Below are 22,841 nucleotides of genomic sequence, written 5' to 3' on the forward strand. Positions count from 1 at the left end.
TGAGATCCACTGTTGTTATTCCGTACTGCGGGTCTTTCGTTACCCCGCCTCGTGTCATATTGACCCATTTGCACCGAAACAAAGGGACCTTCAAACCACGTCGATAGTCAAGTTCCCATATGTCCTGTATATAACCATAATATGTTTCCTTTCCCGTCTTGGTTTCTGCATCAAAGCGGACACCACTGTTTTGGTTGGTGCTCTTCTTATCTTGGGCGATCGTGTAAAATGTATTACCATTTATCTCGTACCCTTTGAAAGTCATTATATTCGAAGATGGTAACTGGGACAGCAAGTACAGGTCATCTTCAATAGAGGCGTCATGCATGGTATGTGTGTGCAACCAGCTGGCGAAACTCCTGGTTTGTTCACGTGTAATCCAGTCATCAGACCGCTCCGGGTGTTTGGAGCGTAGCAAATTCTTATGTTCATCCATATACGGAGCCACCAAGGCGGAATTCTGTAGAACTGTGTAGTGTGCTTCAGTGAGAGAATGTCCGTCCACACATATTATTTGTTCCCCTCCTAGCGTGCCTTTTCCATCTAGTCTGCCCTTATGTCGTGATTCCGGAACACCAATCGACTTAATATCAGGAATAAAGTCAATACAAAACTTAATGACCTCCTCATTTTCATGGCCCTTGAAGATGCTTCCTTCTGGCCTAGCACGGTTATGCACATATTTCTTTAAGACTCCCATGAACCTCTCAAAGGGGAACATATTGTGTAGAAATACAGGACCCAAAACGTTAATCTCTTCGCATAGGTAAACTAGGACGTGTGTCATGATGTTGAAGAAGGATGGTGGGAACACCAACTCGAAACTGACAAGACATTTCACCAAATCATTCTCTAACCTTGGTATGATTTCTGGATCGATTACCTTCTGAGAGATTGCATTGAGAAATGCACATAGCTTCACAATGGCTAATCGAACGTTTTCTGGTAGAAGCCCCCTCAATGCAACCGGAAGCAGTTGCGTCATAATCACGTGGCAGTCATGAGACTTTAGGTTCTGGAACTTTTTTCTGCCATGTTTATTATTCTCTTTATATTCGACGAGAAGCCAGATGGTACCTTAATACTGAGCAGACATTCAAAGAAGATTTCCTTCTCTTCTTTGGTAAGAGCGTAGCTTGCATGACCCTGATGTATGCCGTCTTTTTCGTGCATACGTTGCTGGTCCTCCCGTGCCTCAGGTGTATCTTTTGTCTTCCCATACACGCCCAAGAAGCCAAGCAGGGTCACACAAAGATTCTTCATCACGTGCATCACGTCGATTGCGGAGCGGACCTCTAGGTCTTTCCAATAGGGCAGGTCCCGAAATATAGATTTCTTCTTCCACATGGGTGCGCGTCCGTCAGCGTCATTCGGAACATCCACCAGGACACTTTCCAAAGACCACCTTCAAATTCTTGACCATATCATGTACATCAGCTCCAGTACGGTGGCGAGGCTTCGTCCGGTGATCCGCCTCACCTTTGAAATGCTTGCCTTTCTTTCTTACGGGATGCCTGCTCGGAAGAAATCGACGATGTCCCAGGTACACATTCTTCTTACAATTAGCCAAATATATACTGTCGGTATCGTCCAAACAGTGCGTGCATGCGCGGTATCCCTTATTTGTCTGTCCTGAAAGGTTACTGAGAGCGGGCCAATCATTGATGGTCACGAACAACAACGCCTTTAGGTCAAATTCTTCCCCCATGTGCTCATCCCACGCACGTACACCTGTTCCATTCCACAGTTGTAAGAGTTCTTCAACTAATGGCCTTAGGTACACATCAATGTCGTTGTCGGGTTGCTTATGGCCTTGGATGAGCATTGGCATCATAATGAACTTCCGCTTCATGCACAACCAAGGAGGAAAGTTATACAAACATAGAGTCACGGGCCAGGTGCTATGGTTGCTGCTTTGCTCCCCAAAAGGATGAATGCCATCTGCGCTTAGACCAAACCATACGTTCCTTGCGTCATCTGCAAACTCCTTCCCGTACTTTCTATCGATTTTTCTCCACTGCGACCCGTCAGCGGGTACTCTCAACTTTCCGTCTTTCTTACGGTCTTCTCTATGCCATCGCATCGCCTTGGCATGCTCTTTGTTTTGAAACAAACGTTTCAACCGTGGTATTATAGGAGCATACCACATCACCTTGGCAGGAATCTTCTTCCTGGGGCGCTCGCCCTCGACATCACCAGGGTCATCGCGGCTGATCTTATAGCGCAATGCACCGCATACCGGGAAAACGTTCAAATCCTCGTACTCACCGCGATAGAGGATGCATTCATTAGGGTATGCATGTATCTTCTGCACCTCTAACCCTAGAGGGCAGACATCCTTCTTTGCTTCGTACGTACTCTCGGGCAATTCGTTGTCCTTTGGAAGCATATTCTTTATCATTACCAGCAAATTTCCAAATCCCTTGTCAGATACACCATTCTCTGCCTTCCATTGCAGCAATTCCAGTGTGGTGCCCAGCTTTTTCTTGTCACCTACGCAATTCGGGTACAATAATTTTTTGTGATCCTCTAACATGCGCTGCAACTTCTTCTTCTCCAAATCACTTGCGCAGTTTCTCTTTCACTACTAGGGAAAAGCCTATACACAGAATTTTACCAGCAGCGCGCTCCAAAATAACTCGCTATTGCTAACTAGCAGTAGCACGGACAGACGAAACCCGTTGCTGAGAAAAATATAGCAGTAGCGCGTCACCCCAAAGACACGCTGCTGCTATAATTCCTACGAGGCCGCCGCGAGGGTAGTTATAGCAGCAACGCGTTAAGGTGATGCGCGCTACTGCTACGTGGCATAGTAGCAGCGCATTTCTCTGATAAGCGCTACTGCTAAGTTTCCTACAAAAATTTAGTCCCACCTCGCTCCGTGAAGAGAGTTTCTACCACCTTAAATATGTTACTTCTCACACTTTGACAAGCACTTGATCTCCATTGAACTCTATGTCTAGAATTTGTGGCTGCAATATGAGTCTTCACCTGTTCCTAAACCGGTGAGGACTCATATTGTCAAATCAGATTGTACACAAAAAGATCGTTGATGATCAATGTGTTTTTGATATATTGAACAAAGTCTATTTTTACATGCTGACACATAGCAGTAGCACTTTACTTTGAAAGGCGCTGCTGCTAGGTAGCTTAACAGTAGCGTCTTTTCCTGAAGAGCGCTACTGCTAAGCCATTCATCTCCCTCATCTCCTCCATTCGGATCCACTCACACACACAGCCACTCAATCCTCTCCGATCCGTCTGCGCCGCGCGCCCCCGTCGCCCCTCCTCCGTCTGCGCCGCGCGCCGTCACCTCCTCCTCCTTGCTGGACTCGGTACCGGCCTCCTCCTCCGTCCTCCCTCTCCACTCGCCGCTGGCCGGCCCCTCCTCGCTCCGCCTTCCTCCTCCGTCCTCCCTCAACTGGCCGCGCCGGCCGGCCCCTCCTCGCTCCGCCTTCCTCCTCCGTCCTCCCTCAACTGGTCGCGCCGGCCGGCCCCTCCTCGCTCCGCCTTCCTCCTCCATCCTAGTAGGCTAGTTGATTTAGTTGACTTAGAACATTTTGATTTAGTTGATTTAGTAGGCTAGTTGATTTAGTTGACTTAGAACATTTTGATTTAGTTGATTTAGTAGGCTAGTTAGTTGACTTAGAACATTTTGATTTAGTTGATTTACTAGGCTAGTTGATTTAGTTGACTTAGAACATTTTGATTTGGTTGATTTAGTAGGCTAGTTGATTTAGTTGACTTAGAACATTTTGATTTAGTTGATTTAGTAGGCTAGTTGATTTAGTTCACTTAGAACATTTTGATTTAGTTGATCGTTAATCCTTTGCTCATATTGCTTTAGGAAGAATGGCGCCACCACCACCACCACTATGTCAACTGTGCAAGTCAATATGCGCCAGCAGCCTTGCAACTGGCAAGCTGTTCGACATCTACTTCCAGCCGAGTTTTCGTCATGCGGCGGTAAGAAATTAGATGAAATGTAATAAACTATTTTATTTTTAGTGTTGGCATTACTGCATTGTGTCATTTTGCTTATTTTACACAGATCGTCCCATGCAATGTGAGGTTGAAATTCAACAAGCTGACAGGAGACACTGTGACATTTGAGGCTCCTGGGGGGCCGTACACTATGGAGGTCGAGAAAGGACGCAATATGTCACAGATTGGAGGAGATGGATGGGCCCGTTTCGTCGCTCGCATGCATCTTACTGGTGGTGAGTTGATCAGCTTCAACTTCCGAGCAGAAAGACCCAAGCTAGCTGTCATTTATCTCAACCTGGTGGAAGATGATGAAGATGACGAAGATGATGAAGATGATGAAGATAATGAGGACCCACTCGATGAAGATGATGAGGACCCACTTCATGAAGCCATCGTAGCTCAAAGAACAAGGCTGAGTGAGGAGGAGGTGTGCAACCTGTGGGACATAATTCCGCCACGTGCTGACTTTGTCGGGGTGCCATTCGTGACCCGCTTGACAAATACCATGGTTGATCGACATGATATGGTATGTTATACTTACAAATGCAAATTAATAGTGTGAATTACTTAGTGTACAGTCCAATGATATGGTATGTTGTGTGGAATCTAGTCGATGATATATATGTTTTAGTGTAGAGTTCGATCACATGCTTATTAATTGATATGTTTTTCTTATTCAGAAATTGGCAAAGAGCATATCTGTGAGTTATGGTATCGAGCCTGATGAAGAAGGCTCAGCTGGACTACGCCTTACTGCAAGGGGCTCCGTCACAACCTGTACTTACCGCGTGGACACGGACGGTCGCACACACTTAAACTCGGTTGGGTGGAAGAAATTCCTCGATGGCAAGAATCTTCGTGTTGGACAGGCCATCCTAATTACTATCACGAACACCAACCGCCCAGGCTTGAGGATGATGATTGTCTTCGATATCATCTAGAACTACATATGTGTGTGTGGCTATATCATCTAGAACTATATGTGTGTGTGGCTATATCATCTAGAACTACATATGATGATCGTCGTCGATATCATCTAGAACTACATATGATAATGGCCGTTGATATGACCTTGTACTGCTTGAGGATGCATGTTGGCTATGCATGAAATTGTTATCTAGTACTCCCTTCGTTCCAAATTACTTGTCGTGGTTTGAACTAAAACCACGATGAGTAATTTGGAACGAAGGGAGTACTACCGTACCTAGTAATGGTTTATGAATTTGATATCTACTAGCAGTACCTAGTATCTAGTATCTGAAAGGAGAACTGAAATGGGAAAATGATGAAAGATATAGCAGTAGCGAGGGATGGCGAAATCGCTACAGCTAGTTAATAGTAGCGTGTTCCCAAAAAGCGCTGCTGATATCGTCAACAGTAGTAGCGTGGGTTAGGACCGCGCTACTACTATGAGTTAGCTGTAGCGCCTTATTAGTAGCGCGGCCACCCGCGCTGCTGCTAGCCTAAAAACCCGCGCTACTGCTAGCCTTTTCCCTAGTAGTGTTTGCATCGGCAATGGCCAGACCTAGATCATCAACAGGCTCATCTGATGCCTCTTCTTCAGTTTCTTCCCGCATTGCCGGCTCAGCTTCTTCCCGCATTACCGGCTCAGCTTCTTCCCCCATTGTTGTATCATCGTATTCTGGGAACCCATGGCCAGGATAGCTGTCGTCATCCTCTTCTTCATCATTGTCTTCCATCATAACCCCTTTTTCTCCGTGCTTGGTCCAAACATTATAGTGGGCATGAAACCGGACTCAAACAGGTGGACGTGAATGGTTCTTGACTTAGAGTAATTGTGACCATTCTTACAGCCAGCACATGGACAAGGCATAAAACCATCCGCCCGCTTGTTTGCCTCAGCCGCAAGCAGAAAAGTTTGCACGCCATTAATGAACTCGGGAGAGCATCGGTCATCGTACATCCATTGCTGGCTCATCTTCAATACACAGCACCGAAAACACCAAATTAATACAATACATAAAGTTCATACAACACTTAAATGCAACAAACAAATAACTCTCTAGCTAAAGTATTTAAATGCAACAACAAATGCGTCGCAACTAAGGTAACAATTGATCCAACAGCATAATGATACCAAGCCTCACTATCGATGGCATATTTCTAATCTTTCTAATCTTCAAGCGCATTTTCTCCATCTTGATCTTGTGATCATCGACGACATCGGTAACATGCAACTCCAATTCCATCTTCTCCCCCTCAATTCTTTTCAATTTTTCTTTCAAGTACTCGTTTTCTCTTTCAACTAAATTTAACCTCTCGACAATAGGGTCGGTTGGAATTTCCGGTTCACATACCTCCTAGAAAAAAATATCTATGTCAACTTGATGGGCATAATTTGTCATAAACACGAAATGCAACTAGTTTTAAAAGAGAATATACCACATCCGAATCATAACAAGGACGAGGGCCGACGGGGACGGATATCAAAACCATGGCACTATGTATAACAAACAACGTACGGGTAAGATAATTATACGAGTAACTATATATCCAAATCACACAAACATCAATTTTTATATAAAATTTCATGAACAAGAGGCTCACCACAAGGTGGTGCCGGCGACGGGACGGTGCGGGCGATCGATGGTGGTTACGACGGAGATTTAGAAGGCACTAAGTAAACCACACCTACATATGCAAACTAAGTGTTATTTTGACCCCAATTTGTATATAAATCAAATACTACCACATATAATTCCTCCCAAATTACTAAAACCCACAATTAATCACTATATAAACCAATGCAAGAGCTAATCTAGCAATAAGAGATGAAAGGACAAAGTTGCTAACCTTTGTGATCATTTGAATGGATGGGGGTCTGCAAATCTTCACAAATTTGAGGCAAATTTTGTGATGAACTCAAGGAAGAAGGAAAGAACAGAGGAGAGGGACAGGGAAAGGGGGAAGAACAGAGTGCTGGTGGACGAGGGGTTTATATAGGACGAGCTTTAGTACCGGTTCGTGCCACGAACCGGTATTAAAGGTGTTGGAGGGGCCCCACTCTGACTACATCCTGCCACCACTTTCATTAGTACCGATTCGTGGCACGAACCGGTGCTAAAGGTTAACCACGAACCGGTACTAAAGAGCTCCTCCCGCCTAGCCGTTGGAACCAGCACTAATGGACACATTAGTGCCGGTTCTGTTACAAATCGGGACTAATGTGTCTCACATTTGACCCTTTTTCTACTAGTGGGAGGGAGTATGTTTTGCCTATTCATCTTCTCCCTGATAACCCTCCTTTTAAGCCATGGGTTCGTTCCAGTCACCTACACCAAAGCTGAATCGATCAATTGCTTCATGGCAGGAAACACTCACATTGGAGGAAGAGGGGCTTTCAGAGGAAGGGCTTGCATCATCTCAGCTGGTGTGTGCCAAGGTGAGGAGCCGCCATGACGGTCGATGCCCCAACCTCCCCTAACCCTCCCCGATGTGTGGCTCCCTGAGTTCCATGCTTTGTGCTGCGCTGACGGCAGAGAGGTCGTTAATGTCTGGTTGCATGGTGCAGCGGCTGCCACGGGACTCCACGGTACGGTCGCCGGCGTTCTGCACCTTCCACCGTTGTCTCCTGTAGGTGTATAGCTCCCTTCCTCTGGCCGCCCATGTCCCTGCTACAACCGGTGGACCTCCACATATCGGACGACAAGGGCACCGAAGACCATGGTCAGTCCCGCGACTCCAGGCATGTCCGACCTCTTTCGGTGACTTTCTGCTACCCCTACATGTGGAGCTCAACATGGAGGGACTCGTCGTGGCCTGAGTATCGCTCTGGGCGTGGCTGCCCACCGCCCGGCACGTCAACTGCTCCAACGCCCACCAAGTGTTTGGTGTATTGTCGGCATGGGCAGATGGCTGTAGGTAAAAACAAAATTCAGTTCAGTCTAGAAATCGTATTGCTATACCCTTAATTTTGTGTTCTTCCATAAGATTAGATTTGAATTTACCACTAACAAATCGAATGTATTGAATCTAAAGAACGATGCCAAAATGAATGACTTACATGAGTTTGTGAGACATCTCCTGCGAGTCTGGGACTGTTTTCAACAATTTGTACTGCAGGTATAAGCACTCAAGGTGATGGATGGCTTCATGTTGTAATCTGTTATGTTCGCTCCTTCTCCTAAATTAATTTTTTTAGCAACCTTATCAGTTGTACAATCTCTTGGTGTTCCTCCTGGGTCCAATATATATCTGCTTGCTTAGCCAACTCATACTCTCCAAAGTTAGGCCATAAGAGACGAATATTTCCTTTAGTCTTAGTTCATTGCCTAATTAATTTGGTCTTTAGCCAACTCATATTCGTCTCTTATGACACCGAGGTATATATTGTACAATCTCTTGGTGTCTTAGTTCATTGCCTAATTAATTTGTAAAATAAGCTTATTAGTTACACTTGGAGAACCTCTTGGTCTTCTCCTTGGTCCAATATTTATCTTCCTGCTTAACAAAACTACGCCATATGATTAATTCCACATAAATAAGTGATATTCTACATTCTTGACGGCTGGAAGAAGATCAGTTTGTCATATCATGTGAAAATGAGTTTATTTACCTACACTGTTGCTTTTATTTGTCAGTTAACAAAGATATTTGTGAAACAGTAAATTAGTCAGCATAGTTTAGCTTGCTGAGAACCCGGATGGGGAGACTCAGAAGGTTCATTTCATTCATTTGCCACTCTGAAATGTTGTGCTCATTAGATGGTTCTGCTTTGTACTCCCTCTGTAAACTAATATAAGAGTGTTTAGATTACTAAAATAGTGATCTAAACGCTCTTATATTAGTTTACGGAGGGAGTAGAAATCAGAAGAAGTACCAGTCGAAGTGTTTCCTTCTCTAATACCGTGTTTCAAGGTATGGATTTCGTTACACCCTCATGTTTGGGTTTTGCAGGATCAGCCACCCAACGGATCTGATTACCGAATGTGGTGACCGCAGTGGTGCTGATGCATGCTTGCGACAAGACCGGCACACTTGAACAACTCAACTCCTTATATGGTTTCCCAACCTCCGGCGTGCCCGTGTGAAGCCTACAGCCTCCCATGGATCAGGTGAAGCTGTTGGAGATCATGGTGTAGGTTGAAGATGGACCTCATGGATGAAGGACGGGGTCACCCAGTGCCTCCATGCCAGATACACTCTGCTGCCGTGCTGCCGATGTTTCATCAAGGGCGCCGAGGAATTTGCGTGTGAGCAGGTAGCTAACCACTTAATCCATGATTACATCTCGTAATTAGCCTCGCCATGTCGTTTCGTTTCAGTTCTTGCATCTCTGACTCTGTTCCTACAAGTGGTGATGGGCAGGACGAATTTGTAACCCCCTTTGCCTGCTGGTACCCACCGCATGGCATTATGTTGGCATTTTGGATTCAGCCTGCCCCCATTTCAACCCTCTCAATGTATTAAGTTTCTCATTTCCTCCATGTCTCCATCCTGCTCTAACATCTTGGTTCACCGTGAGGTCATCATATAGGATAGCTGACTATCTACTGCGATGCATTTTGTAATTATGTTCTGACGAGTGAATGTTTGTAATACTTGCCATGTCACACAACATGCTTATTACTGGTCTTTTAAATTGTTGCCAAAAGGTGCTATCTGATTTCCTATATCAGAACAACAACGCATACATTTTTATGCTACATGGATATTCGAAACTGTAGGAAATCTTCGTACTGAAAATAAATAGGACAACAGCTCGCTGCTCACTTTAATCTCATTTCATATTGCCATATCTCCGTAATTTCTTTTCAGTGGTTACGACATGGCTACGAGAATTTTAACAGGTGAATAAATGCCTCTTTTGAGGTCACTACAAGCGAACTAAGTGTACTAGAACCATTTCAGTGGTTTTACAATGCTATGAATATTGAGGAGAATTCCATGATAATGCTAAGCCTTTGTAAGTTTGCACAAAATTGTATTCGTTAAAGATAAATATTAATATTTCATTGAATCTTTAATAGCCATCTTTATTTTCGTTTGATCACATTGTTCATTGAAGCTAAGGCAAAAAGTCCCGCAGCAACGCGCGGGGTATCATCTAGTTATATATAGTATTTGATTGTTGTAGTTAAAAAATGCATATCAACACCTCAAAGGTAGCTGGCCTTGCGTGGCGCCCAAGGATTTGGTTACTGGATGGAAAATTTGCTTAAAGTTGGTTAGTCTCTTATCTCACCACCCACTATAAACACATTTATCGAAAGTTTCAAATATAAACGGTCGTGTATTGTTAAATTGCCATGGCAACTCCCACAGAACAAGAAACTAGTCGTGGGCGTTGTGGTAACAGGTGGAGATCTCTACAGTACTGTGTAAACAAGCGGAGAACGTCGTACCTCGTTGGAGGCGACGGTTGCGTGTTAATATAGGCAGGGGCATCTCCCTGATAAGCATACAAAGTTGTTGAGATTACATCTTGGGAAACAAGGAAGATCTAGAGAGATAGAGAGATAAGAAGTTACAACAATATGGCTCTATCTATCTAACCCGACCTGGTTCGGCCGGTGCGCCCTATGGGCCTATCATAACATGTTTAACACCCTCCCATAATCACAACTTGGACAAGTTGAGATTACGCTTAAATGCCTCAAAAATTCTTGTAGGTAAGGCCTTGGTAAACTCATCAGCAACTTGATCTTGGGAATGAATAAACCGAACATCCAATTTCTTGGCAGCAACTCTTTCTCTGACAAAGTGAAAGTCTATTTCGATATGTTTAGTTCGTGCATGAAAAACTGGATTAGCAGAAAGGTATGTAGCACCAAGGTTATCACACCATAAGCATGGAGCTTGTTTACAGCGTAAGCCAAGCTCCTTGAGCAGAGACTGGACCCAGATAATTTCAGCAGTAGCATTTGCTAGTGCCTTGTATTCTGCTTCTGTGCTGGATCTGGACACAGTAGCTTGCTTCTTAGCACACCAAGAAATCAGATTTGGACCAAAGAACACTGCAAAGCCACCAGTTGATCGTCTGTCATCTAGACAACCTGCCCAATCAGAATCAAAGAATGCACTGACAAGTGTTGATGGTGACTTGCTGAAAGTTAGTCCAATACTCAAAGTATTTTTAACATATCTAAGTATGCGTTTTGCAGCTGTCAAGTGTACTGTAGTGGGTGCATGAAGGAACTGACACACTTTTTTCACAACAAAGGAAATATCAGGCCTAGTCAAGGTTAAATATTGTAATGCACCAACCATACTTCTGTACCTGGTGCTATCCTCTTGGTTCAAGAGTTCTCCCTCTGACAAGGACAATTTTTCTGAGCTGGACAAAGGTGTTGATGCTGGCTTGCAACCCTTCAACCCTGCTTTAACTACAAGATCAGTTGCATATTTTTCCTGGGTAAGATAGAGATCATCTCCTGCTCTCTTTACTTCAATGCCAAGAAAATAATGCAGGTCTCCCAGATCCTTGAGAGCAAATTCAGAATTTAAATCTTTTAACAATCCTGTGACAGCCTCATCTGATGAACTTGTGACTATGATATCATCAACTTATATAAGTACAAATATGGAGGTATTTGACTTATTATAAATAAATAATGAGGTGTTAGACTTGGAGGGAGCAAACCTAAGTGCCTGAAGTTTTGAGCTCAACCTAGAATACCATGCTCTAGGGGCTTGTTTTAATCCATACAAGGCCTTATCAAGCTTGCAAATGTGAAGGGGTTGACTTTTGTCCTCAAACCCAGGAGGTTGTTTCATGAACACTTCCTCTTCCAGAACACCATGGAGAAACGTGTTCTGTACATCTAGCTGTCGGAGACTCCATCCCCTGGACATATGGCAATAGACAAAACAAGGCGAATAGTGGCAGCCTTTACAATAGGACTAAATGTATCCTCATAGTCTAAGGCATACCTTTGCTTAAAGCCTTTTGCAACTAGTCTGGCTTTATAACGATCAATGGTTCCATCAGACTTCTTCTTTACTCTGAAAACCTATTTACAATCGATCACATTTTTACCTTTGCCTTGAAGTGCAGAAACAAAATGCCAGGTTTTATTTTTGTGAAGCGCCATGCACTCTTCTTCCATGGCCTTTTTCCACCGTGGATCATTCAAAGCTTCTACAACAGTGTGTGGAACAGCATCTGCACCATGTGTATTACAAGCATAGCCAAATTTTGCTATATGTTTGTAGTTTTTGGGTTGAATTACTCCCCTTTCAAGTCTGGTCCGAGATGGCGATGAAGTGGGCACAGAAGATCATGCACCTGGAACAGCTGCAGGTCTCGAAGAAGACCTATCGGGGGCCTCGGGCGCGGGCGACGAGGCGGGATCTTCTGCGGCGAGAGGGCGTGACGTACTAGAGCATGGCGGCATAGAAGATCTCGCGGCTGCACCGGCCGCAGCGTCCGGCTCATGATGGGACGATGATGAGTGGGCCCCTGCAGATGCGACGCAGGACTCCACACCGGGATCCTGCCGAGGCGCGCGCCGCATGTAGTGACGCGGTTCGGCGCCGAACCGACCGGACGTAGACGGCGCGTGGTACACCCTCGCAGCAGCGTCGTGATTGGCTGGGCCACTGCTGGCGGCGTGGCGCGGAGCCGCTGCTGTCGAGGCGTGGCGCGGGGCTCAGTGCAGATTCGTCTGTCCCTTCACGCGGAGAGCCCGCGACTGATGCGCACCGATCCCGAGGCGGATCGGCCTCGATGGCGCTGTTGCTGCATCCAGGAGGCATAAAATGACAGGTTTGGCTGATTTCTTCATCATTTTCTGTACGAATTTTTTCTGCTTCATCACAAAACTCATCACCACCATTAGTAGGAGAAATAGTCTGTAATTGATCATTAGTAGTAAAAGCATCCCCATTATCAAAACCGGTGAGATGAGATGGGAGAAGAAGGATTTCCTTTTGAAGGAGAGCGTCCGCGTTTGGGTGGAGATGTGCAAAAGGGAAAATAGTCTCGTCGAACACGACATCACGGGAGATGTAGACACGAAACGTGGATTGATGTCTACTAGACAACCTTCTTCTTGTAGACGTTGTTGGGCCTCCAAGTGCAGAGGTTTGTAGGACAGTAGCAAAGTTTCCTCAAGTGGATGACCTAAGGTTTATCAATCCGTGGGAGGCGTAGGTTGAAGATGTCTCTCTCAAACAACCCTGCAACCAAATAACAAAGAGTCTCTTGTGTCCTCAACACACCCAATACAATGGTAAATTGTATAGCTGCACTAGTTCGGCGAAGAGATGGTGATACAAGTGCAATATGGATGCTAGATAAAGGTTTTTGTAATCTGAAAATGTAAAAACAGCAAGGTAATAACTAATGATAAAAGTGAGCGAAAACGGTAATGCAATGTGTTGAAACAAGGCCTAGGGTTCATACTTTCACTAGTGTAAGTTCTCTCAACAGTAATAACATAATTGGATCATATAACTATCCCTCAACATGCAACAAAGAGTCACTCCAAAGTCACTAATAGCGGAGAACAAACGAAGAGATTATGGTAGGGTACGAAACAACCTCAAAGATATCCTTTCTGATCGATCTATTCAAGAGTCCATAGTCAAATAACATGAAGCTATTCTTTCCGTTCAATCTATCATAGAGTTCGTACTAGAATAACACCTTAAGATACAAATCAACCAAAACCCTAATGTCACCTAGATACTCCAATGTCACCTCAAGTATCCGTGGGTATGATTATACGATATGCATCACACAATCTCGAATTCATCTATTCAACCAACACAAAGAACTTCAAAGAGTGCCCCAAAGTTTCTACCGGAGAGTCAAGACGAAAATGTGTGCCAACCCCTATGCATAAGTTCACGAGGTCACAGAACTCGCAAGTTGATCACCAAAACATAGATCAAGTGGATCACGTGATATCCCATTGTCACCACAGATAAGCACATGCAAGACATACATCAAGTGTTCTCAAGTCCTTACTCAATCCGATAAGATAACTTCAAAGGGAAAACTCAATTCATCACAAGAGAGTAGAGGGAGAGAAACATCATAAGATCCAAATATAATAGCAAAGCTCGTGATACATCAAGATCGTGCCAACTCAAGAACACGAGAGAGAGAGAGAGAGAGAGAGAGAGAGAGAGAGATCAAACACATAGCTACTAGTACATACCCTCAGCCCCGAGGGTGAACTACTCCCTCCTCGTCATGGAGAGCGCCGGGATGATGAAGATGGCCACTGGAGAGGGATTCCCCCTCCGTCAGGGTGCCAGAACGGGTCTAGATTAGTTTCTGGTGGCTACGGAGGCTTCTGGCGGCGAAACTCTCGATCTATTCTGCTCCTCGATGTTTTTAGGGTATATGGACATATATAGGTGAAAGAAGTCAGTCAGGGGAGCCACGAGGGGCCCACAAGGGTGCGAGGCGCGCCCAGGGGGGCAGGCGTGCCTCCCTGCCTCGTGGCCACCTTGAAGCTTCCTTGACTTCAACTCCAAGTCTCCTGGATCACGTTCGTTCCAAAAATCACGCTCCCGAAGGTTTCATTCTGTTTGGACTCCGTTTGATATTCCTTTTCTGCGAAACACTGAAATAAGGGGAAAAACAGAAACTGGCATTGGGCTCTGGGTTAATAGGTTAGTCCCAAAAATAATATAGAAGTGTTTAATAAAGCCCATAAACATCCAAAACAGATAATATAATAGCATGGAACAATAAAAAATTATAGATACGTTGGAGACGTATCAGCATCCGCAAGCTTAATTATTGCTCGTCCTGGAGTAGGTAAATGATAAAAACAGAATTTTTGATGAGGAATGCTACCTAACATATTTATCCATATAATTCTCTTTATTTTGGCAAGAATATTTAGATCCGAAAGATTCAAGACAAAAGTTTAATATTGACATAAAAATAATAATACTTCAAGCATACTAACAAAGTAATCATGTCTTCTCAAAATAACATGGCCAAAGAAAGCTATCCCTACAAAATCATATAGTCTGGCTATGCTCTATCTTCATCACACAAAATATTTAAATCATGCACAACCCCGATGACAAGCCAAGCAATTGTTTCATACTTTTGATGTTCTCAAACTTTTTCAATCTTCACGCAATACATGAGCGTGAGCCATGGACATAGCACTATAAGTGGAATAGAATGGTGGTTGTGGAGAAGACAAAAAGGAGAAGATAGTCTCACATCAACTAGGCGTATCAACGGGCTATGGAGATGCCCATTAATAGATATCAATGTGAGTGAGTAGGGATTGCCATGCAACGGATGCACTAGAGCTATAAGTGTATGAAAGCTCAACAAGAGAACTAAGTGGGTGTGCATCCAACTTGCTTGCTCATGAAGACCTAGGGCAATTTTGAGGAAGCCCATCATTGTAATATACAAGCCAAGTTCTATAATAAAAGATTCCCACTAGTATATGAAAGTGACAACATAGGAGACTCTCTATCATGAAGATCATGGTGCTACTTTGAAGCACAAGTGTGGTAAAAGGATAGTAGCATTGCCCCTTCTCTCTTTTTCTCTCATTTTTTTCTTGGGCCTTCTCTTTTCTCTCTTTTTTTATTTTTCGTTCGGAGTCTCATCCCGACTTGTGGGGGAATCATAGTCTCCATCATCCTTTCCTCACATGGGAAAATGCTCTAATAATGATGATCATCACACTTTTATTTACTTACAACTCAAGAATTAGAACAAAATATGACTCTATGTGAATGCCTCCGGCGGTGTACCGGGATGTGCAATGACTCATGAGTGACATGTATGAAAAAAATTATGAACGGTGGCTTTGCCACAAATATGATGTCAACTACATGATCATGCAAAGCAATATGACAATGATGAAGCGTGTCATAATAAACGGAACGGTGGAAAGTTGCATGGCAATATATCTCAGAATGGCTATGGAAATGCCATAATAGGTAGGTATGGTGGCTGTTTTGAGGAAGGTATATGGTAGGTTTATGGTACCGGCGAAAGTTGCGCGGTACTAAAGAGGCTAGTAATGGTGGAAGGGTGAGGGTGCGTATAATCGATGGACTCAACATTTGTCATAAAGAACTCACATACTTATTGCAAAAATCTATTAGTTATCGAAACAAAGTACTACGCGCATGCTCCTAGGGGGATAGATTGGTAGGAAAAGACCATCGCTCGTCCCCGACCGCCACTCATAAGGAAGACAATCAATAAATAAATCATGCTCCGACTTCATCACATAATGGTTCACCATACATGCATGTTACGGGAATCACAAACTTCAACACAAGTATTCCTCAAATTCACAACTACTCAACTAGCATGACTGTAATATCACCATCTCCATATCTCAAAACAATCATCAAGTATCAAACTTCTCTTAGTATTCAATGCACTTATATGAAAGTTTTTATTATATCCCTCTTGGATGCCCATCATATTAGGACTAATTTGATAACCAAAGCAAATTACCATGCTGTTTAGAGACTCTGAAAATGATATAAGTGAAGCATGAGAGTTCATCTATTTCTTCAAAATAAAACCACCGTCGTTCTCTAAAAGGATATAAGTGAAGTACTAGAGCAAATGACAAACTACTCCGAAAGATATAAGTGAAGATCAATGAGTAGTCGAATAATTATGCAACTATATGAAGACTCACTAACATTTAAGAATTTCAGATCTTGGTATTTTATTCAAACAGCAAGAAAAACAAAAGAAAAGAAAATGACGCTCCAAGCAAAACACATATCATGTGGTGAATAAAAATATAGCTCCAAGTAAAGTTACCGATGAACGAAGACGAAAGAGGGGATGCCTTCCGGGGCATCCCCAAGCTTAGGCTTTTTGGTGTCCTTGGATTTTACCTTGGGGTGTCTTGGTCATCCCCAAGCTTAGGCTGTTGCCACTCCTTATTCCTTATTCCATCGAATCTTCACCCAAAACTTGAAAACTTCACAACACAAAACTTAATAGAAAACTCGTAAGCTCCGTTAGTATAAGAAAATAAATCACCACTTAAGTACTGTTGTGAACTCATTCTAAATTCATATTGGTGTAATATCTACTGTATTCCAACTTCTCTATGGTTCATACCCTCCGATACTACTCATAGATTCATCAAAATAAGCAAACAACACATAGAGGACAGAATCTGTCAAAAACAGAACAGTCAGTAGTAATCTGTAGGTTTCGAATACTTCTGTAACTCCAAAACTCCTGAGAAATAAGGAAGTCCTAGGAAATTTGTTTATTAATCTACTTCAAGTGGAATTGGTATTTTATCGCTCTCTGGTAAAAAATGAAAATTATTCTCGTGAGCGCATACTTTCTGTTTTTTACAGCAAGATCAAATAACAATCATCCAAGAAGATCCTAAAGACTTTACTTGGCACAAACACTAACTAAAACATAAAAAACACAATCATAACAGAGGATGGATGATTAATTTATTACTAAACAGGAACAAAAAGCAAGGAGCAAAAATAAAATTGGGTTGCCTCCCAACAAGCGCTATCATTTAACGCCCCTAGCTAGGCATGATGATTTCAACGATGCTCACATAAAAGATAAGAATTGTAACATAAAGAGAGCATCATGAAGAATATGACTAGCACATTTAAGTCTAACCCACCTCCTATGCATAGGGATTTTGTGAGCAAACAACTTGTGGGAACAAGAATCAACTTGCATAGGAAAGCAAAACAAGCATAACTTCAAGATTTTAAGCACATAGAGAGGAAACTTGATATTATTGCAATTCCTACGAGCATATATTCCTCCCGCATAATGATTTTCAGTAGCATCATGAATGAATTCAACAATATAACCATCACATAAAGCATTCTTTTCATGATCTACAAGCATAGAAATTTTATTACTCTCCACATAAGCAAAATTCTTCCCATTCGGAATAGTGGGAGTATCATAAGAAACTCGAATACTATAAATTGTTTCCATATTAAAAGAGTAATGTTCAGAAAAGGGGTAATCATAATCATGACAAGTTTTATAAATATAATCATCACTACTTTTTATAGCATAGGTATAATCACAATAATCATCATAGGTAGCAACTTTGTTCTCATGATAATCGATTGAAACCTCTTCCAAGATAGTGGAATCATTACTAAATAAAGTCATGACCTCTCCCAATCCACTTTCATAATTATCACAATAAGATTCAACATCCTTCAAAATAGTGAGATTACTACTTCCTAAAGTTGACACTCTTCCAAACCCACTTTCATCAATATAGTCATCATAAGTAGGAGGCATGCTTTCATCATAATAAATTTTCTCATCAAAACTTGGGGGACAAAAAATATCATCTTCATAAAACATAGCATCCCCAAGCTTGTGGCTTTGCATATCGTTAGCATCATGGGTATTCAAAGAATTCATACTAACAACATTGCAATCATGCTCATCACCCAAAGATTTAGTGCCAAACATTTTAATACATTCTTCTTCTAGCATTTTGGCACAATTATCGGAATCCTTATTTTCATGAAAGATATTAAAAATATGAAGCATATGAGGTACCCTCAATTCCAATTTTTTGTAATTTTCTTTTATAGACTAAACTAGTGATAAAACAAGAAACAAAAAGATTTGATTGCAAGATCAAAAGATATACCTTCAAGTGCTAACCTCCCCGGCAACGGCGCCAGAAAAGAGCTTGATGTCTACTACACAACCTTCTTCTTGTAGACGTTGTTGGGCCTCCAAGTGCAGAGGTTTGTAGGACAGTAGCAAATTTCCGTCAAGTGGATGACCTAAGATTTATCAATCCGTGGGAGGCGTAGGTTGAAGATGGTCTCTCTCAAACAACCCTGCAACCAAATAACAAAGAGTCTCTTGTGTCCCCAACACACCCAATATAATGGTAAATTGTATAGGTGCACTAGTTCGGCAAAGAGATGGTGATACAAGTGCAATATGGATGGTAGATAAAGGTTTTTGTAATCTAAAAATATAAAAACAGCAAGGTAACTAATGATAAAAGTGAGCGAAAATGGTAATGCAATGTGTTGAAACAAGGCCTAGGGTTCATACTTTCACTAGTGCAAGTTCTATGAATAGTAATAACATAATTGGATCATATAACTATCCCTCAACATGCAACAAAGAGTCATTCCAAATTCACTAATAGCGGAGAACAAACGAAGAGATTATGGTAGGGTACGAAACCACCTCAAAGTTATCTTTTTTTATCGATCTATTCAAGAGTCCGTAGTCAAATAACATGAAGTTATTCTTTCCGTTCAATCTATCATAGAGTTCGTACTAGAATAACACCTTAAGATACAAATCAACCAAAACCCTAATGTCACCTAGATACTCCAATGTCACCTCAAGTATCCGTGGGTATGATTATACGATATGCATCACACAATCTCGAATTCATCTATTCAACCAACACAAAGAACTTCAAAGAGTGCCCCAAACTTTCTACCGGAGAGTCAAGACGAAAACGTGTGCCAACCCCTATGCATAAGTTCACGAGGTCACGGAACTCGCAATTTGATCACCAAAACATAGATCAAGTGGATCACGTGATATCCCATTGTCACCACAGATAAGCACATGCAAGACATACATCAAGTGTTCTCAAATCCTTAAAGACTCAATCCGATAAGATAACTTCAAAGGGAAAACTCAATTCATCACAAGAGAGTAGAGGGGGAGAAACATCATAAGATCCAAATATAATAGCAAAGCTCGCGATACATCAAGATCGTGCCAACTCAAGAACACGAGAGAGAGAGAGATGAAACACATAGCTACTGGTACATACCCTCAGCCCCGAGGGTGAACTACTCCCTCCTCGTCATGGAGAGCGCCGGGATGATGAAGATGGCCACCGGAGAGGGATTCCCCTTCGTCAGGGTGCCGGAATGGGTCTAGATTGGTTTTCGGTGGCTACGGAGGCTTCTGGCGGCGGAACTCTCGATCTATTCTATTCCTCGATGTTTTTAGGATATATGGACACATATAGGCGAAAGAAGTCGGTCAGGGGAGCCACGAGGGGCCCACAAGGGTGGGGGCCGCGGCCAGGGGGGCAGGCGCGTCTCCCTGCCTCGTGGCCACCTCGAAGCTTCCTTAACTTCAATTCCAAGTCTCCTGGATCACGTTCGTTCCAAAAATCACGCTCCCGAAGGTTTTATTCCGTTTGGACTCCGTTTGATATTCCTTTTCTGCGAAACACTGAAACAAGGGGAAAAACAGAAACTGGCACTGGGCTCTGGGTTAATAGGTTAGTCCCAAAAATAATATAGAAGTGTTTAGTAAAGCCCATAAACATCCAGAACAGATAATATAATAGCATGGAACAATCAAAAATTATAGATACGTTGGAGACGTATCATGGATACATCAAGGCATTTTACACCTTTATGTTGTGGACTGTAGCCGATGAAGACACACTGTTTTGACCAGAATAGGAGCTTGCGATTATTGTAGGGACGAAGATTTGGCCAGCACGCGCAGCCAAACACTCTGAGTGATTTGTAATCGGGCTTGGTGTGAAGAAGGCGTTCTACCGGAGTTTCATTGTTGATAACTCTACTGGGTAGAATATTAACAAGGTGAACTGCGGTGAGAAGGGCTTCATCCCAGAATTTTAATGGCATAGAGGCAGCTGCAAGAAGAGCTAGACCTACTTCGACAATACGCCTATGCTTACGCTCGGCGGATCCGTTCTGTTCGTGAGCATGGGGACATGATATGTGGTGAGATATACCAATCTATTGGAAGAAGGAATTGAGGTTTCTGTATTCCCCTCCCCAATCAGATTGTATAGCTAGAATTTTGCAGTTGAACTTTCTTTCTACAAGTGCTTGGAAGTTGTGAAAAACTTGAAACCAATCAGATCTCTTTTTGAGAAGATATATCCACATGTACTTACTGAGATCATCGATGAAACTCACATAATAAGTGTGGCGCCCAACTGAAGTAGGCGCAGGACCCCAGACATCAGAAAAATGAGTTCAAGAGGCTTGGTAGAAACACTTGTAGATATAGGATAAGCTAACTGGTGACTTTTAGCACATTGGCACGAGTCACAAATGGTTTCACAACTACGCTCACCAACAAACGGGAGCTTATTCTTTCTAAGCAATTTCTCAATCAAAGGAAATGATGCATGCCCTAATCTATCGTGCCATCATGTTGAAGACACTTTGGTGACACCATAGGCTTATTTATTCAACCTTCTAAGCTCCGGAATCAACGGGTAGAGCCCTCGAACGCATCTACCTCGATAGAGGATTTTCCTCGTGGCCTGATCCTTGATCAAAAAGAAAAACGGATGAAATTCAAGGAATACATGATTATCGATGGCAATGCGATGAACGGAAAGGAGATTTTTCGATGCACTAGGGACATGCAAGATTTTTCTGAGACGAATAATTTCGTGGGGAGTTTTTATTACTGAATGACCAATATGACTAATGCTCATACCTTATCCATTGACGGTATGGACTTGGTCTTGCCCGCGATACTTCTCGCGCATGGTCACCTTCTCCAACTCCCCTGTGATGTGATCTGTCGCACTGCTATCCACGTACCAGTTCGTGTCGACGCTGTAGGAGCCGTCTGCTGCCCCCGCAACCTTCTCATCTTGGGAGGATTCTTCATCTTCCTCGTAGCGGTACCAACAGTCCCGCGCGGTGTGGCCTGGCTTGCCATAGATTTGGCAGCGCGGGACGTTAGGAGCAGCGCATGGGCGGCCTCCGCGACGACCCGTGTTGCTGTTGTTGTAGGGCCGACCACCGCCGTCGTTGCCGCTGCGTGGAGGAGGGTTGCCGTCGCCGCCTGATGACTTTCCCTTAGTGCGCTGCGGTCCACGGTAGCGGGATGAGCTGCCGCCACCGCGGCTGCGAGAGACCGCGTTTGCAGAGGATTTGAAGCCTCCACCGGATCCCGCCGCGCCATAGAGGGTGAGATGCTGATCGAAGTTGCTCATCTAGGCGTAGAGGTTGTCGATGCTGATGGGCTCGGTGCGGGCGTCGTTGGTGGAGACAAGAGGTTGGTACTCCATGTCGAGGACGGAGGTGATGTAGGAGATGAGCTCATCATCATTGATGGGCTTGCTAGCAGCTGCGAGCTCATCTGCAAGGGACCTCATGTGGGCGAAGTAGGCGGCCACCGACTGCGTCCCCTTCTGCATCGTGAAGAGCACCCTGATGTTGTTGACGCGCTCCCTGGACTGCGACGAGAACATGTCGGCAAGGGCTGCCCAGAGCTCGTGCGGCATGGCTATGGATGTGACCTACACGAGGACTTCCTTGGTGAGGTTATTGAGCAAGTACCCAAGTACCTGCTGCCCTTCTCTGAACCAGGTCGAATAGAGAGGGTTGGGTGTTTTCTCCTCCTTCCCGTCCTTGTCCTTCGTGGTGAGGAACTGGGCAGGCTCCGACATCGTCCCGTCGACGTAGCCGAAGTAACCGGCACCTCTCAGCTGCGGCTTCACCTGGGCACGCCACAGAACGTAGTTGGTGTAGGTGAGCTTCTCGGCGACCTGCCCCATGGAGGCGGTCTGAACGGAGCTTGAGGAGGACGACATGGCTGGTGATAGGTTTTGCTAGATGTTGTGGATAGAGGAGGCTCTGATTACCATGTAAACGAGCGGAGAACGTCGTACCTCGTTGGAGGCGACGGTTGCGTGTTAATATAGGCAGGGGCATCTCCCTGATAAGCATACAAAGTTGTTGAGATTACATCTTGGGAAACAAGGAAGATCTAGAGAGATAGAGAGATTAGAAGTTACAACAATATGGCTCTATCTATCTAGCCCGACCTGGTTCGGCCCGTGCGCCCTATGGGCCTATCATAACATGTTTAACATACTGCACGGTGGTTGGTGCTATAGTGTCGATGAAATGTGGGTGCAGAGATCCAC

At 43.7% G+C, this 22,841-nt stretch overlaps 1 pseudogene; it reads right to left on the reverse strand.

Moving 5' to 3' along the window:
• Positions 1-21,889: 21,889 nt before the first annotated feature.
• LOC123151458 (uncharacterized) lies at positions 21,890-22,028 on the reverse strand (annotated as a pseudogene).
• Between the last annotated feature and the right edge of the window lie 813 nt (positions 22,029-22,841).

Source organism: Triticum aestivum, chromosome 1B, assembly GCF_018294505.1.
Source record: "Triticum aestivum cultivar Chinese Spring chromosome 1B, IWGSC CS RefSeq v2.1, whole genome shotgun sequence".
NCBI classification, from domain to species: Eukaryota; Viridiplantae; Streptophyta; class Magnoliopsida; order Poales; family Poaceae; genus Triticum; species Triticum aestivum.